Source organism: Microtus pennsylvanicus, chromosome 5 (assembly GCF_037038515.1).
Source record: "Microtus pennsylvanicus isolate mMicPen1 chromosome 5, mMicPen1.hap1, whole genome shotgun sequence".
Taxonomy (NCBI): Eukaryota; Metazoa; Chordata; class Mammalia; order Rodentia; family Cricetidae; genus Microtus; species Microtus pennsylvanicus.
The window spans coordinates 35,792,547-35,810,048 of NC_134583.1; the positions used below are offsets into that span (position 1 = coordinate 35,792,547).

General features: G+C 45.8%; 1 long non-coding RNA gene across 1 annotated transcript; it reads left to right on the top strand.

The window, feature by feature from the left end:
* The first annotated feature begins 78 nt into the window (after positions 1-78).
* Positions 79-14,909, top strand: LOC142849419 (uncharacterized). Its single transcript, XR_012910574.1, has 4 exons — positions 79-3,706; positions 11,815-11,927; positions 14,049-14,244; positions 14,753-14,909. It is a non-coding gene; the product is annotated as an uncharacterized LOC142849419 (long non-coding RNA).
* The last annotated feature ends 2,593 nt before the right edge of the window (positions 14,910-17,502 follow it).

The window sequence follows — 17,502 nt, forward strand, 5'->3', positions numbered from 1 at the left end:
CCGCCAGTGCCTCCGCCTGCAGCGCCCGGGAGCCGCGGGCCGCGCTGCGCTCCATGCGGCCGGCGGCCCGACCGGCGCGCGCCTCTCCGGGCCCTGCGCCCGCCCGCGCGCTCGGGGCCTACCGAGGCGTCCTGGGCGCGAGCTGTTTGTGTGGTGTCTTCGCCGCCGCCCGCCCCCTGCTCCAGTCCCCGCAGCCTTCCCGGCCCCCCGTTCAGTCAAAACCCGGACTGGATTTTTTTTCCCGACCCACGCTCTCTGAAAATCTGCCCGCTTTCTAGCAGTTGGCCGGGACACTGAGGCCGCGGTTGCCCCTGGGGCCCACTACTCCCTCTGGTGGGGAGAGCCAGGAAGAAGGTGTTGGGTTAAGAGATTGGCTGAGAGTGGTTCTCTGATCGATGGCGACCTCAGGGGAGTTTAAGTGGCCTCCAGGTGTGCCGATCCGAGGTTTAGGGTCAGTTCCCAACGTGAGTCCCCAGTCACTGAAATTTCTCCAACATTTTCATGGCTCTCTCTACCAGGCTCCTCTGAGCGCCCGGGCTTTAGGCCTTGCCTTGTATCTCCTTCAACGTTTGTTGGTTGGTTGGTTGGTTGGTTGGTTGTTTTTTTCCACCTGAGGACGTTACCTGTTGATGCCGGCTGAATTCTAAAAGCTTTCAGCTCTCTTGGTTTGGTCTCCTGGCATTGTCCGAGTCTTGAGGGAGCAACAAACCAGGGAGTCAATATCGCTATTCCAAAATTTTTCTGTGATGTAAGGCCTAACATAAGGCCAGTTTGCCACGTAATGAATGATTGCCACTTTCTGAGGACTTCCCCGTGTGTTTGGCCTTAGGCTGTGGTAAACCAGGCATTCTGCATCCAAATCATGCCCCTAAATTGCACTGTTTTGGCTAGGGCTGGGAGGGCCGTACTCATCAGTTGTTGAGTAAAGGTACCGCATAATCCAGCCTTTCTTATTGGGGGTTGAATAGCACTGCTTGCTAGACACGTGATGGACTCATTAATGCTTGCTTAGTATGCCTTCCCAACGCTGAATAGGGATGAGGACAAGGATTCTAAACTGTACTAGGTCTTCCAGGAAATTGATTGCCTTCCAGAAAACGCCGATTTTAAGTAATCACACCCAAAGAGTGAGGCGGTTTCTCTTCTTCATATCTTTGAGGCATAGGACAAGTCTTGTCTATTGTTCTTTCTGAAATGCCTTTCCTACCAGCACTTCCGTTCCGGTCCCAAAGCTCTGATAATAGAAGTGCAAGTCCCTAAGCTATAAAAAGGGAGGCGTACAACCACACAGTTTGGCTGCCCTACTGAGACACCACCCCAGGATTAGTCTCCCTCAAGCCTCTGTTAGAACACACCCTCTCTAGTGAACTTTTCATGTGCAAATGTCCTGCTCGGGAATTTAGAAAGAGCAAACATTTGGAGCATTGTAATTTATGGGTGTGTCTTGATCCAACCCTTGAGTGGCTAATCCCTCCCACAAGGGAGTAAACTGTTTCTGCGAGTGGAGTGCGGAAGAAGAGCTGTGGGGAGCCGAGGTGCTCTCCTCCGGGGTCTAGAAGGGAGCTTGGTTGGGTTGAGAAATGATTTGGAGAGAGGTAGCCAAGTGCAGGGATCTCGGCCAGGGGTAGGCAGGTGGCTGGCTCAAGGACAGTGGCGGGGGTGCAGAAGAGAATGTGTTACAGAAGGTGAGGATTAACGTGACAGCTGTCAGTCATCAGAATAGCTGTGACGTGCGCAGGAGATCAGGCTATTGACTGTCCTCAGAAGAAGGGGATAGAAAGGATGAGATTCAGGCCTTCCCTCTGCATCTCCTACCGTTTCCATGGAATTTTGCCCTCACTGCACTTGGCTCTGTCCCAATAGAGATGCTAGATTACAGAGTGTGGAAGGTTGGGTAAATCATCATTTGTATTGGGGTAAGACCTTTCTGATGGTCAGCTGCTTTTGGGTCACCCACGCTCCTGTAACTAACCCCTTCCTCATGCTTAATAAGTAAGCCCAATAAAGTCACTGGTCCCCAAGGTGGGCTTTGGCGGGACTGTTCATCATTGGAACTCTATGTCATATGACAAAACTTTTCCTGGGGAGATAAAACACATTACTCATCTACTCATCCCAGATAGGGAACCCAGGACAGACCAAAGTACGGGTACCTCCAAAGTCCCACTTAGTGAACCAATGAGCGTAACTGGGGTTACTTACAGGAATATGGGTGAGAGGTTACTTACAGGAATATGGGTGAGGGGTTACTTACAGGAATATGGGTGAGGGGTTACTTACAGGAATATGGGTGAGGGGTTACTTATAAGAGCAGGAATGACAGCTGCCTCATGAGCTGCTGCAGCTGAGAAAAGCTTCTGAGGGAAGGCGAGCCAATTTTCTTTAGTGGTGTAGCTCCCGGGAGGTCAACAACCAACACATACATTGGAGTTGATTACATTTTAAAGATCACAAACTTGGGGGGATTAGGAGGTGGATAGATCTGAGAGGAGTTCAGGGGAGGAGTTGGAATGAAAATGATCAATTGTGTGAAATTCTCAACGAACTCTAAATTTAGTAGGCTAGTGAGTTAATAGGTACAATCAATTTAAAAGTGATGTATGCAATCAGTTTAGAAGAGTGTTGTCATCAGCTATGAACCCAACCATTGCCCCTCCCTACCCCTGACGTCACCACGGAGTTCATGGCACCAACCCCCTACAGATTAGGGCATTTTCTTGCTGAATTTTTCATTTGTAAATTATCCAGTTAGGAATTCAGAAGTCTTCACGGAGGCTCGTTATTCTAAACATGATCTTAGAAAAGACAGGATAACTTGACACAGCCACAGGACAACTCTCTGAAGTTGGTTCTCACAGTCTGTTTTCTGCCACTCTGTATCCAGTCCAGCTGGCTACAAAGAGCAGAAGTGATACTTCTGCCTCTGCCACACCTACCAGATGACTACTGGGCTCACAGGGCACAGTACCTCAATCCTGCATTTCTCTGGGTTCCTGGGATGGAACCTGAGGCTCAGGCCTGCTTGGCCAGCACTTTTACCTAATGAGCTGTCTCTCTCATCCACACCTAGCTTTCCTCTCTGGGTTATAGGGATCAGACTCAGATCTCCTGCTTGCAAGACAAGCCCTTTGCCTCCCAGCCCGAGGCCTGGCTGTAAGCACTGGTGTGCACAGTGAGCTATGGACCCCTGCTGCACAGGGAAGTAGAGAACAAACAAGAAAAAGTGAACTGACTTCAGAGGTATAGTAGGCACTAGAGAAAAGGCAAACGTGGGAATAGGGTGGTGTTAGTTTAAAATAAAGAGATATGGGCCCCAGCATGGTGGCGCATACCTGGAGTCCCAAAGGATTCTATTTCTCTGTTGCAGAAAGGATAACACAGATCGGAGCATCACCAGTTCAAGGCCAGCCTACTGGACTACAGGAGCAATCCTGACTACACCTATTCAAGCATAAACAAAACAAAAGAAAACAAGAAGTGTGCATATGTTTACATCAAAACAGACTCAAGCAACCACGGATCACAGTGTGAAACTAAAATAGCAACATTCAGTGAACCAGGTTTCCTTCCTTCTGCTTTGTTGTGCCATTTGGTGGTACTGATCCACGGGGACAGGTCGGCTGGAGAGCAGGTGCAGCTCATTACTCTGTGATCTCTGTGATCGCTGACAACTTGCTGTCTCTTGTCTGGGTTCCTGTGATCCACAGTGAGTCTTAAATCTTTGACATTTGGGTCCCAAAGATGTGTTTAAAAAATGATTGAAGACAGCAAGGCTCATTTTTGACATTTTGTTTGATATTTTTGAGATTCAGAAAAATAGAAACCATGGCCCCCAAACTGTAACCCATGCAGAGACACAATGGACTCACCCACCACTGACTGCTTTGGTGTCGTTATCAACCTTAAGTAATTAAATCTTTTGATCATGGTAGCGCCTTCCAAAAATTATTTTTAATCGAAAAGTAACATTTTGCCCTTTATAAAGGTTATAAAAGTAAGATTAGGTTCATCTTCCAGACTTCTGGGAACCTCAGGAATGATCTCAGTTGATGACTGTCACCACTCCGTATGAAGACTAGATGAAGGGTAGGAGCGTGGCTCATCTCACAACTTTCTCCGACAGCCTGACTCAAACTCACAGTTTCACATGACAGTTTCTTCTGTGAGCAATTAACTCAGACCCTTTAACCACACTGTATTCCTGTAGTTCTGAATAATGCCTCCCAAAGACCTGATGGGAGGGCATATTATTTTCCATCCCTCCACACGATTGCTGTGTGTGCACATGTGTGTGTGTTTGCATCTTGGTTGTGACCTCATCTGTTGCGTCTTCCTCCTATACGGACATGTATGCAATGGATGAGCAATAGAAAGAACACCTGACTAGGATTTTAGAAGCATAGCTAGATGCTGTGTGTGGCACTAATTTAGGCCTTCTCTGAGGAGTTCACAACTTATGGTGGCTGAGCGGTGCTCCCCACTTTCATAGTAGACGCCTGTGTTCAGATGGAGCAGTTGCCCGCTCTTAGCCCTCACAAATAGGCCCCAGTATATACCCACAAATGTGCAATGATAAGCTTGCTTGAGATTGGGTGTCCTCTGAGACAAATCCCGCTGATTACCTCTGTTTCTTTCGATGGCTCTCCCTGTTTGGTTGGGAACACAGACTCCATGAAATTATGATTTGGTTGCTCTGATATTTCACTAATGTGCTCATTCACTGTTGAGATGCCTGATGGCTTTGTACATTGTAGCATTTGTCCTAGCTTCCCTTCCTGCAAAGGGCAGCCTGCCTAGTCCAAGGCAGACAAATTTTCCCTACCAGGAGGTTTTCACAGTCCTGAAGCTCCTCTGTAGCTCTTCCTCTTCTGATCAGTGTTTTTGTATGGGACCTTTCTGGTGCAGTGATGCGAGTCCTATGCATGGCAGAGACGAGCCAGAGAGTGGAAGGTAGACCATCTCAGAGAACTCAGGCGCGGATGGGGCTGAGCCAGAGAGCAGAAGGTAGACCATTTCAGGGAACTCAAGCACATGGGGCTGAGCTGGAGAGTGGAAGGTAGACCATTTCAGGGAACTCAGGCGCGGACTGGGCTGAGCTGGGGAAGGGTTTAAAGTGGAGGTTTAGCTGGCGCGTGGCCGTCTGTATTTCTGCCCCACTTTGCTTTCTGTTGTTGTGATAAACACCATGACCACAAGCAGCTTGGAAAGGAAAGGATTTCTTTCACCTTAAGTTTTACGCTCATGAAGGGATTTAGCGCAGAAACTCAAGGCAGGACCCTGGAGGCAGGAACCGAAGCAGGGAATACGGAGAAACACAGCTCTCTGGCCTGCTCTTTGCACCTTGCTCAACCTGCTTCTTCTCAACGTAGGACTAGAGCTTGCCCAGGGACGGCACCATCCGCATTGGGTTGCGTCCTGCAACATCAAACGTTTATCAAGAAAACATCCCGCAGACTTCCTACAGACCATCTGCTGGAGGCCTTGTCTTCCCTCATCCCTGAGAACTCTATCTTATACCATACTGACAAAATAACTGTGACCCTGTCTTTGTCTCTTAACATCCATATATGACACTTGTTTCCTTGTCTACTGCAGCAGGCTTTCTTGGACCACCAGCCCCCAAATCATGACATGGAGACTTATTATTAACTATGGAACTTGGCCTTAGTTAGGCTTGTTTCTTGCTAGCTTTTTTAAAAAAAAAAAAAAAAAAACAACCTCTTTCTATTAATCCCTGAGACTTGCTTATCTCAACCATGTACTGTAGGGTTTGCTTTCCTGCTTCCTCAGTAGTTGACTGGCTGTTCTCTGTGCCCATCAGCCCCCTCTGCCCCTCCCCAGCCTAGCTATTGGCTGTCCGCTTTTTATTAGACCAATCAGGTACCTTAGACAGGCAAGGTAAAGCAACAGACATCTTTACATAATTAAACAAAGGCAGCATAAACAGAAGCGACACAGCTTTACATAGTGAAACAAATGCAGCACATCTTTACTTATCTAAGCAAACAATCTATTCTACGACAGTCTGCTCCGCTGGAGTAGGGGCCACACACTCGGCCTTGTGATAAGGGGGATGGAGAAGACGAGACGTCTGTAGCAGCTACAGCTGTACCACCACGGTGCTCTGAGTGGACGCCATCTTTGTCACTGTGGAATGTAGTAGTAGGTGACCTTTACCAAACCAAGTAAAGAGGAAAGTACTGGTTCCTGAGCAAAAGCAGAGCAGATACAGCTACTATGTATTATGAACATTACAGCACTTTGTAAATGTGAAACAATTCGTTAGGACAAAGGCACTAGTGATGTCCCTTCCAGAGCCAACAGGACGACTGTTTCACCGTGGTGTTTCTCATTTCTACTCACTTTCTTTTTCTCCACCTAATTCTTCATATAGTTTTCCACCTAACTTTATAATGGTAGTAATGTCAATAAATTCCCGAGATAGCATGACAAAGTCATGTAAATAGACAAAAAAGGTGAATGTATGTGTCCATAAACTCTGAAAAATGACGACTTCAAACTCGATAGCCAGGCAGAGCAAAAGGCTGCTAAGCTTGAAAACAAAAAGCCTCTATGCCTTATCACAGATGATGCCATTAAAAAGTTTTAGAATAAGGGCCTGGAGAGATGGCTCTGCAGTTGAGAGCACTGACCGCTCTTCCAGAGGACTGTGGTTTGATTCTCAGTACCTACATGGTGACTCACAGCTGGCTATAATTTCAGTTCCAGGGGAGCCAGTTCCCACTTCTGGTCTGCACAGGCCTCAGACACCCATGTAATCCACAGACATACATGTAGGCAAAACGCCAATACATATAAACTAAAAGTGATATTCAGTCATGTATGTCTATAGTCCCAGCTATTCAGGAGACTGAGGCAGGAGGATTGCTTCAGACCAGGAGTCCAAGGAAGGCCTAGGTAACATAGGGGTTGCCTCCACCACCACTATAGTTGAATGTCATGTAATCCAGGTTCTCAAACTCAATGAATAGCAGAAGATGACTTTGAACTCCTGATCTTCCTGCTTCTACCTCTCTTGAGTGCTGGAATTATTAACAAGTACCAGAATATCCACCTTTCTAAGACCTCATCCCTTTAAAGAAAAAGTAGCAGAAATAGTTCAATCGGTAAAGCATTTGACTTGCAAGTATTTGCCTTGGTTTAATCCCCAGAACGCATGAAAAGTGCCAGCCGAGCTCTGTTTTTATGATCCTAGTGCTAGGGAAGCAGAGACAGGAAGACGCCTGGCAGATCTTGACCAGCTTGTCTGTCATAACTGGTGGACTCTAGGCCAATGAGATCCTGTTTCAAAGGAGCTATACATTGTTCCTGAAGACAATGCCTGAGATTGTCCTCTGCCTTCTGTGCACACATGCACACAAATCTAAAAAGCAAGAGAAAGGTTTAAGTGAAAGATAATCAGACAGTATTTTCAACATTAAGCCTAGCATCAATAGGTCGTCTAAACAGATACGCTATTGGCCTATGAGCCTGAGGATAGTTCAAGGTTTTGATAGTATGTAGTGTTGCTGAGGACATGGGGAAACACACTTGTGGAGGTCCACTGCTGAACATATTCATCTTATGTATGTGTATTCGATTTCAGTATCACAATTCCAAGATGCGCTTGTCAGCAGAAGTCAGAAACTCCTCTGCTGGCTCTCCATTGTAGAGACGTTGTGTGGACAGAAAGAATGGTGTTGCAGCATTGGCTTTCACAGCAAGATAGTAAAAATCCAAGTATTTACCAAAGGAGAGGCGCGATGTATAAATCTTTGGCAGTGTGTAAACTATGCTGCTATTGAAGAGGAAAGTGAGGTCTCTGTGTTAGTGACAAGGACAAGCTCAGAAGTGCTCTTCACAGTGCAGCTTCACTGGCTTCAAGCCCAACCCTCTGATGTGTATCTGCAGAGTGGGTTTCTAATAGGCGAACTGAATGTAGGTTACACACCTTCGGGTGTGAATTGGCTTCAGGGGGGAGGTGAGGCTTCCTAAATAGGTGTTCAAATACTGCAGTCACTTTAAAAGTCCAGGATAGAGGCTGCAGAGCTGGCTCAGACGATAAGAGCATGGGCTGCTCTTCCAGAGGACCTGGGCTCCACTTCCAGCACCCACCTGGTAGCTTACAAGCTGAAATTCCAGCCCTCTGTGGGTGCTACGTATCAGCAGGGAAAATGCCCATACGCATTAAATAAATTTTATTTATTTATTTATTTTGAAACAAGGTTTCTCTGTGTAAGAGTCCTGGCTGTCCTGGAACTCTCTTTGTAGATCAGGCTGGCCTTAAACTCACCAAGATCCACCTGCCTCTGTCTTCCAAGTGCTGGGATCAAAGACGTGCACCAGCACCTCCCGGCAATAAAATTTTTTTAAAAAAAGAACAAAAGTCCTCACAGCCGAGCTTTTGCCACAGGCCACTCCCCGTTGGCCTGCATGTTCCTACCCTGCCTTGTCTTTGAAACACAGCACTGCCAGCATTGGTCCAGAAGCTTCTTAGGGATTCTCCTCAAGACCCCGTTAGGATGGAATGCATGGCAGGAAAGCATGCACATTTGCTCACTCTGTTTTTCCTGCATGGCTTCCTGGAAACGGGTAGGGGAGTAGGGATTCAGAGGGGAGCTGCTACTCCACACACTCCCCTCCTTCCAGGCTACTGTAGTCAGATGCTCTATCATTGTTCTTATAAAGGATTTATTGTTGTGAAGAGACGTCAATACCATGGTAACTCTATAAAAGAAAACGTTTAATTGGGACTGTGGTGTAGGACAATTCTGTATTCTGTCTTATGTTTTAAATAAACGCTGATTGGCCAGTCGCCAGGCAGGAAGTATAGGCAGGGCAACCAGACAGGAAGTAGAGGTAGGGCAATGAGAACAGGAGTATTCTGGGAAGGAGGAAGCTCATTCCTCTGCAGTCCTGTCCAGACACTGAAGAAGCAGGATGTGACCTGCCCTGCTGAAAAAGGTACTGAGCCATGTGGCTAACATAGATAAGAATAATGGGTTAATATAAGTTATAAGAGCTAATAAAAAGCCTGAGCTAATGGGCCAATCAGTTTATAACTTATGTAGACTTCTGTGTGATTTTCTTTGGGACTTATCGGCTGTGGGAACTGGGCAGGACAAAAACCCCACCAAGCAGGCCCTGCATGTTATAGGACTGGCTTACAATTCAGAGATTTAATCCATTGTCATCATGGTGGGGAGCATTAGATGCTTGCAGGCAGACATGGTGCTAGAGCGTTCTAAATTCAGATTGGCAGGCAGCAGGAAGTGAATGTCACACTAGACCTGACTTGAGCATCTGAGACTTCAAATCCCTCCCCCAGTGGTCACTTCCTCCAGCAAGGCTGCATCTGCTTCAACAAGGCCACATTCCCTAATAGTAACACTCCCTATAGCCCTGTGGGGACCATTTTCATTCAAACCACCGCATCCATCAAAACCCATTTTGTTTCAGTTGATTTCTTGATCACTGAAGAATTTCCCTTTGCATTCACCTTTTTTTCCCACTCTGCACATTCTTGTCTTATCATCTGCCTGTGTGCCCAGACACACGCATGCCTTCTCGTTCCACACTAAAAGCCCAATGTTCACATTTTTTACCACGTGCTTCCTTAGCTTTGCTGTCTGTCTTTTAAAAGTGTTAATGGTTTGCCCACAATCTTCAGGGTTTCCTACAGGCCTTCCTTTCCCTCCTTTGCTGATGTCTCCACAAATTCTTACCATGATTCCCCCAGTGTTTGTAGTACTGACTTGTACAGGCTGATCCTTTGTTCTTTTCTTGGAAGACCAAGATACATTATGCTTTAATTCTCTCTCTCTCTCTCTCTCTCTCTCTCTCTCTCTCTCTCTCTCTCTCCTTTAGGTTTTTCAAGACAGGGTTTCCCTGTGTAGCCCTAGCTATCCTAGAACTAGCTCTGTAGACCAGGCTGACCTCGAACTCACAGACATCTGCCTGCCTCTGCCTCCCGAGTGCTGGGATTAAAGGTGTGTGCCACCACTGCCGGGCTTAATTTCCTTTGTCCTGCAGTTAGTTTTGTGTTTCAATCATGCTGATCTAATTTAATCACCTTTTACAAGGATGCACTATTCCGGTGTGATTGGGTGACTGGGGTCAGCTTGAAAGATTTAGAATCACCATGGAAACACCATGCATTTGTCTGCGAGAACTTCTCAAGAAGGGAAGGCCCTCCCTGAATGTCGGCAGCACCATCCCATGGGCTGGAGTCTTGGACTGCATGGAAAGAATATGAACTCAATAGTAGCCTTTGTTCTTCTCTGCCACTGGCTGTGGACCTGCCGACTCAGGCTCCTGCTGCCATGACTTCCCCACCACAATAGACCCTACCCTCAAAATGTGAGCCAGGATGGGCTGACAGTACTCCCTCTAAGAGCTGATGTGGGATTCCCCACTGTGTGCTGTGAATATGCTTTATTGCCATTGGGTAATAAAGAAACTGCTTTGGCCTATGGCAGGGCAGAATAGAGCTAGGTGGAAAACTAAAGTAAATGCAGGGAGAAAGAAAGCAGAGAGGGAGACACCATGTAGCCACCCAAGAAGCAAGAGGTAGCAAATTATGAGCCTCATGGTAAAATATAAAATAATAGCAATAGGTTAATTTAAGATATAAGATTCAGTTAATAAGAAGCCTGAGCTAATAGGCCAAACAGTGTTGTAATTAAAATAGTTTCTGTGTGATTATTTGGGTCTGAGCGGCTGGGAACGAAGGAGCAGCCTCCATTTACAAAGAGCCAAAGAACACCCAAACGAAACTTCCACAATAGCAGGCATGAGACGCCCTCTTCGAGTTGTTGGTCAAGGTTGTACAAAGAGACTCCCACAGTATGTAGACTATTGCTGCTGTCCTCAGTTGCCCCACTGCCATCCCCTAACAGTGGAAGGACTGTCACTATTGCTGAAGATACCATGCTCTTCAGATACGGGATCAGAGGATCAGAGGCTGCTTTATACAGGCCCATATCTCTACGTTGAGTGGACCTGCCACACAGAAGGTGGTTGCCTAGCCCTCTGATAGTGAGACAAACTGATGCCATCTTAAACAAAGGGTCAGGATACGCTAATGTCGTTCTGCTCCTTCTTTGTAATTTGGGAGGTCACCTGGGAAAGAGGTGTTAATCCAGTCTACATGACAGAGCAGGCATAGATAGGAAGACGTGACCAAATGGACATAGAAAGGTGTGGACAAGACCACAGTCATTCCCTGGCTACCTAGGAAACAGAATGCTAATAAATTTTCCCTCAGTTTACGTTTTGGTAAAAAAGCTGTTTGGAAAATAAAGATGGGTGACTTTTCAGGATGTAAACTCAGGATTTCATAAGGGATCCCTGAAAACTCCCTACCGATAAAGTCATATGAGTTGTGCTTCAATTATTCCCACACCTCCTCTCTGGATCAAAAAAAATAATTTATGGTCCAGGCTGGCCCTGGACCTCGACACAGAGGTACCTGAGCTGGAACTGACCTGAAAGCCACCTCCCCAACTACTAGCTTTCTTGGTACAAGATGATGCCGTGCAAGTTTCCAAAGGAGGGCGGCAGCCAACAGTGAGAGAAATAATCCATCCCAGGGAAGAGCACATGGTTATCTAATACCAATGGCCAGCCCTGCATACATAAATCCAGTAACATTGTTGTGAGATTTTGTTTGTGTTCTGACAAATAAAGCTTGCCTGGAGATTAGAGGGTGGATCTAGGTACTAATTAACCATAGAGGTTTTGATGTGGGAGTGTCATATATCAATCTGTTGATTTCATTGGTTAAGCAATAAAGAAACTGCTTGGTCTTCACAGGTTAAAACATAGGCGGGAGGAGTAAACAGAACAGAAGGCTGGGAGAAAGAAGCTGAGTCAGGAGTCTCCATGATTCTCCCACTCCAGGCAGATGCAGGTTAAGATCATTCCTGGTAAGCCAGCTCGTGGGCTACGGCATATTATTAGAAATGGGCTAGTCCAGGTGCAAGAGCTAGCCTAGAAGAGGCTAGATAGAAATGGGCCAAGCGGTGTTTAAAAGAATACAGTTTCCGTGTAATTATTTTGGGTATAAAGCTAGCCGGGTGGCGGGAAGCAGCCCCGCTGCTTCTTATTACAACAAGGTTTGGATATCTGTACAGTCATAAGGCTGGTCAAAGAGAGGAAGCAATAAGGCAGGGCAGAGACCAGAGCTCAGCCCTTCTTTGAGAAGTCAGAGAAGTAAGAAGTGACTGTGGCTGGTCTTTACTTCTCCTATCTTTCAGCTTTTACCCCGATATCTGATTCTGGGTTTTTATTATTAAGAGTAATTAGGATGGTATATAACATTATACAGACTGGACAGGTTACAGTAAGGGTAGGTATGGAACACCTAATGACATAACAATTAATGAACGAAGAGCCTATGGATTTTCAAGAGAGCAAAGAGTAGTATATGGGAGTGTCGAAGGGAGGAAAGGGAAGAGGGAAAAGATGGAATTATATGTCAAAAATCAAATGAACAATGCAGTATAAATAATTCAGACAGAGAGGAAACAAATGTAAGCCAAAACAAAACCTTCCTCCTCAAGTTGCGCTCCTCAGGCATGTTGTCACAGTGATGAGAAAAGTAACTGCTATGCCCTAGAAAGGAATGGTCTTGTTTCTACCATCCTTCAGCCTCAGCGTCCTGATGGTTGTGATCCCAGCTGTGCCCCCGTGTGTCTGGCACTCAGGAAGCATTCTTAAATTATACTTTTCAGATTTGATTCTCATCTGTGTAGCTATTGGCTACATGCCTGCTTGTCTATATTTTAGCAAATCACCTTCATCGTGATGTAGTATTTCTACACTCATATAACAATAGGCTGCATAATGGTTCAGTTAAAAGCACAGACTGCTCTTCCAGAGAACCCAGACTTGATTTCCAGCACCCGTGTGAGCTGTCTGTAACTCTAGTTTAAAGAAATTCAGTGTCGTCATCTAGCATGTACAAGGTACACATTCATACATACAGGCAAAACACCCATGCACATAAAACAAAAGTAAATTAACCTCAAAAGGGAACTCAGTAATCATCATAATAGCTCTAGTAAGCAATACTTCTCAACCTAATCTTGATACATTTAAAGACATTAGTAGCACGGCTCACCTGCTAGCTCATGTTGCAGAGACGGAATTAGCCGCTATCGGGGCTATCCACTATACAGTGGCCGGTCATCAGCCACATGGCGTGATGGAGCACTTGAGATGTGCCCAGGATGAATAATCAAGTGAATTTACATTTTATTTGGTTTTCATTAAGCCGGAGAGCTACATGGGACTAAGGGCCTCTATGCAGGCACAGACTTTCCGAGGGTCGTTTTTAACTTTCTAGACCCATTTGTGGGTGAATCTGGCTGGGCTAATTAAGGAGGAAGAAACGACCCCTGGGATATTTTGCTGCAGCTCTAAATCTGAGCAACCATGACTATTTTTTCATCTCTACCTAACTTTGAAAGGCCATTTTTTTTGTTTTGTTTTGTTGTTGTTGTTAATGTTTGGCTTACATTTAACAATTCTCATTTATTACCTTCACCAGACCCTGTGAGGGTCTTTTCAGGCTTAGGGATGGCTATGATGACAGAAACTTCTAGTCTGTCCTTTTTGCTCTTGATGCAACTCTTGTCTACACCATTTTGGTTTCTCTTTGTTATTTTACTCTTGAGCTAGGCTGGAAGATGGTGATGTCCTAAATGAATCCCAGTAACCTAGTCTTAAAAGCTGGGAACTAGAGTGCGATCTCAGCAGGTGCAGATAGCCATGCCCCGGGGTCTCCTCTTTCTGATCTTACACCTGTAGATATGAAATGAAGCGTGGGGGCGGGGGGGCAAAGTGAGAGTGACTTTTGTAAAGAGTGTTCTTCATTGCTCTCCTTACTTCTTACTACAACGTGGAACTTTCCTTAAGTTAGCTTGGAAGTTTGCCTGGCTCCCAACACACAAGGGTGGAAGTTGAAGGGGTGATCTCCAGGCTTCACTGTGTGTGAGTGCAAAGGTTACTTACAAATGACCCTTCTCTGCCTGTAAAATCCACAGTGCAGATGCTTGTCCCCGCAGCTTCTGTGTATGAGTCCCACTATTCCCACGTTGGCAGTAGCTCCAGCCATTGCCTCGTCATGGTCGCCATTGCCTGTTGTTCAGCTTCCTGTCACATGGCAGCATGGGGATTCAGAACCCATTTGTCATAGGAGGATTATGGATTGTGTTGAAGGAACTCGGGAATTTTGACCAGGTAAGGTCTGTGGTTCACCATGGGTGTCAGATGGGTCTTTCTGGCAGCAGCGTGGAACTTAGCCCAGTATGGAAGTTAGGCCACAGAACTGGGGAGCAGCCTTGCCCAAGGTGAGAATGGGGAGAGCTTGAACTGAAGATGCCACAGTGTCCATAAACGTTAAGTTTACATTCCTGAGCAACAAACCTTTTCAGCAACACAAGAAAAAAGTAGAAGAACAGTTGTCTGGTTTGAGCTCATGAGACTGTTTAACAGTCAGAAGTGGGAGCAGCAGACTTGCTGAGGGACCATGGCACCATTTGGGAAAAGTCAGTTCCAGGTGCCTGTGAGGATCCATGTTGCGGCCTGTAGTAGTTACCAATGTTTAAGAGGGAAAACTAGGGTAGCCAAGTGACAGCGCACTTGCCTGGTATGCAGGAGACCCTGGGATCCACCCCCTGCAGAGAGAAACGGTAAAGGCCAGGATGACATGGGATCTGCTGCCATGGGACTCTGCTTCTCGTTGCAGATCATCAAGTCAAGGAGGTTGCTTTTCCTTGGCTCCTCCTTGGTGTTCCTTCGAGGATGCAGATAGCAGGGAATGTTTCTTCCTCTTTCTGCTTTAGAGCATCCCCCACATCCTTATCTCCTCCCAGACTCCAGGCCCATGTGTACCAGTGGCTCATTTCCACGGGTCAAGAGAGCCATAGGCTGTGGCAACCCCACCTCCCAGGAGACCCGCAGCTTTCTGTCTTGGCTGACTTCTGAGCTGATCTTTTCCCGCTCTTCTGTTACCTATGGAGATTAAATTCTGTAAATCTTTAAATGTGTTTTGTTTTCCTGCTCGAATATTGCCTGACACAGAAATCATGAACATGCAGTGAGCACTGGTGTGGTTAAGACTGTAGGGGGCTGAGAGGGTTCAACAAGCAGAGGCACTGGCCAACAAGCCAACACAAGTTTAGTCCCTGGGATCCACGTTGTCAAGGAGAGAACTGACTTCTGGTGTAGGAGGTCCTTCTGTCTTTGTGTTGCTTTAATTGATTAATAAAGAAACTGCTTTGGGCCTGTTGATAGGGCAGAACTTAGGTAAACAGGGAAAATTAAATGGAATGCTGGGAAGAAGAAGATAGAGTTGGAGATATGCCATGGAGCCGCCAGAGACAGACACTGGGAATTTTACCCAGTAAGCCACTGCCAGGTGACGATAAACAGATTAATAGAAATGGGTTAAATTAAGATGTAAGAATTAGCTAATAAGAAACTAGAGCTAATGGGCCAAGCAGTGACTTAATTAATACAGTTTCTGTGTGTTTATTTTGGGGCTAAGCTAGCCGGATGGCCGGGACGAACAAGCAGCCCCTCCTTGCAATAGACTTCCACAAGTTCTCCTCTCACCTCCATCCATATTCCATGGTACGTGGGCCTATGTACACCCAATACACACATGTAACACCTGTGTTACTCTCTATGGTAGTTTGCACTACTGTAACATTGGCAAGCCGTGCAAGGGCCTGGAGATTAAAAGAACATAAAAGACATGGGTCATTCGTGAGGAGATAATGACGAATGCCATTTATTCACGTTTAGGAAAACGTTATATACCTAGCTGTTGCACAATGGAATTCCCCCAAGGCAGGTGAGAAATTACCAAGCCCAAGATGGAGTAAACAATGGCCCTGTAGCTAACCACCAGGGAGGGCAGAGGGAGCAAACAGGATGGTTAGCAGAAAATGCAACAAGATGTCTGGCCAGAAACCCTGGGAGGAGGGGTAGACCAGTGGACCCTACACACACACAAAGTAAATAAAATATAAAAAAGTGAAGAGGAAATTATAATTGGGAGCTGGAAATTGCCAATGCATCTTGTGAGAAGTCGGTGATGGTAGCAAGGGCACCGGAGCAGATGATGGTGGATCATTAAAGGGACAGAATTGAAGCAGTGACATGCTCTTCAGGCTTCCATTTTCATTCTCCACAAGTGTGGTTATTAGAAGAAGGACAAAGGAGCAGCACAAAGAGAAAGGAGTTTAGGAGATGGGAAGACTTGGGTGTCATTAACACACAGAAGACATGGGAATTAATAATAAGTGGAGAAAGAAGCCTCAGACAGGAGTTGGTGACAGATCTTGAGCCTGAGCCTGAATAGGACAAGCTATCTGTCTCCTCAGAGAAAGAGCCTCCAGCATGCATGCCTATGATGATGTGTGTGGAGGACCAGGCACTAAGTGAAGATACTCTTTTTTTATTGTTTTTATTGAGCTATATATTTTTCTCTGCTCCCCTCCCTTCCTTCCTCTCCCCTCCCCTTCTACCCTCTCCCACAGTCCCCATGCTCCCAGTTTACTCAGGAGAGCTTGTCTTTTTCCAATTCCCATGTAGATTAGATTGATGTAAGTCTCTCTTAGAGTCTTCATTGTTGTCTAGGTTCTCTGGGATTGTGAATTGTAGGCTGGTTTTTCTTTGTTTTGTCTCTAAAAGCCACTTATGACTAAGTAATAAGATATTTGTCTTTCTGGGTCTAGGTTCCCTCACTCAATATGATGTTTTCTAGCTCCATCCAGTTGCCTGCAAATTTCAAGATATCATTATTTTTTTTCTGCTGTGTAATACTCCATTGTGTAAATGTACCACATTTTCCTTATCCATTCTTCAGTGGAGGGACATCTAGGTTGTTTCCAGGTTCTGGCTATGATAAACAATGCTGCTATGAACATAGTTGAACACATGTCCTTGTGGCACGATTGAGCATCTTTTGGGTATGTACCCCAAAAGTGGTATTGCTGGGTCTTGAGGTAGGTTATTTCCTAATTTTCTGAGAAACCGCCATATTGATATCCAAAGGGGTGTGCCAGCTTGCATTCCCGCCAGCAATGGAGGAGTGTTCCCTTTACCCCACCACCTCTCCAATATAAGTTGTCATCAGGGATTTTGATCTTGGCCATTCTTTCAGGTGTAAGATGGAATCTCAGAGTTGTTTTGATTTGCATTTCTCTGATGGGTAAGGATGTTGAACATTTCCTTAAGTGTCTTTCAGTCATTTTAGATTCTTCTGTTGAGAGTTCTCTGTTTAGGTCTGTACCCCATTTTTTATTGGATTATTTGTTCTTTTGATGAACATTTCATGAGTTCTTTGTATATTTTGGAGATCAGCCCTCTGTCTGATGTGGGGTTTGTGAAGATCTTTTCCCATTCTGTAGGCTACCTTTTTGTCTTGTTGACTGTGTCCTTTGCTTTACAGAAGCTTTTCAGTTTCAAGAGGTCCCATTTGTTAATTGT